Below are 1,217 nucleotides of genomic sequence, written 5' to 3'. Positions count from 1 at the left end.
GGATGAAGCATTCTGTTTGCAGACAACACAAACTTCAAACCAAGAACAATCAAAAGAGATAAAGAAGGTCACTATATACTGTGAAGAGGAAGCTTCAAGAGGAACAGATAACAATCATAGACATTTATTACCAAATATAGGCGCACCCACCTATATAAGACAAATGCTAACAGACATAAAAAAATGGAATAAGTAGCAACACAATCATAACACGGGATTTTAAAACACTGTTGTCAGAAAGAGATAGATCAACTAGACAAAAAATTGGGAAAGAAATAACAGAACTTAACCTAAGTTCTGTGAACTTAGTACTTAACCTTGTGAACATATGGACTTAGTAGACCTTTACAGAGTGTTCTACCCAACAGCATCAGAATACATATTCTTCTCAGCTGTACATGGGATGTTCTCTACAATAGGCCATATACTAGTACATAGAACATGTTTAAGTAAATGCAAAGGAATTGTAATTCTCCCATGTATACTATCAGACCACAGTGCAATGAAATCGGAAATTAATGACAAAAGAAAACACAAAAACTCCATAAACAGTTGGAAATAAAATAACGTCCTCCTGAACAACCAATGGGTCATAGATGAAACCAAAGTAGAAATTAAACACTATTTACACTCAAACAAAAACATACATACAACCTACAGGAGCCTATGGAATGCAATGAAAGCAGTCCTCAGAGGGAAATTTATAGCAGTGAATTCCCACCTCCAGAAAACAGAACAAGCACAAATCAATAATCTGATGCTGCACCTCAAACTCCTAGAAAAAGAAGAGCAATTAAAACCCAGAACCCAAAGTAGACAAGAAATTATAAAGCTCAGGGTGGAAATTAATGCAATGGAGACTAAAAAAAAATACAAAGAATTAATGAATCCAAGAGTTGGTTCTTTAAAAGAATAAATAAAATAGATAAACCTCTAGCCAAGCTTCTTTAAAAAAAGGAAAGAAAAAACTGAACTATAGGCAATAAGGAAAGAAAAGGGTGAAATCACTACAGATTCTGAAGAAATTCAGGATATCATCAATAACTACTTTAAAAAACTTTACTCTCATAGGATTGAAAACTGTGGAAATGGACAGACTTCTAGATTCATCTGAATTACCAAAGCTGAATGAACAAGATATAAAAATCCTTAATAACTCATTAGCAGCCACTAAAATTGAGAATGTAACAAAAAACTTGCCAGTAAAGAAAAGCCCA

Source organism: Chinchilla lanigera, unplaced genomic scaffold, assembly GCF_000276665.1.
Source record: "Chinchilla lanigera isolate Chin_1 unplaced genomic scaffold, ChiLan1.0 scaffold00024, whole genome shotgun sequence".
Classification (NCBI taxonomy): Eukaryota; Metazoa; Chordata; class Mammalia; order Rodentia; family Chinchillidae; genus Chinchilla; species Chinchilla lanigera.
The sequence above is the reverse complement of the archived record's forward strand: the minus strand, read 5'-3'. Positions refer to the sequence as shown.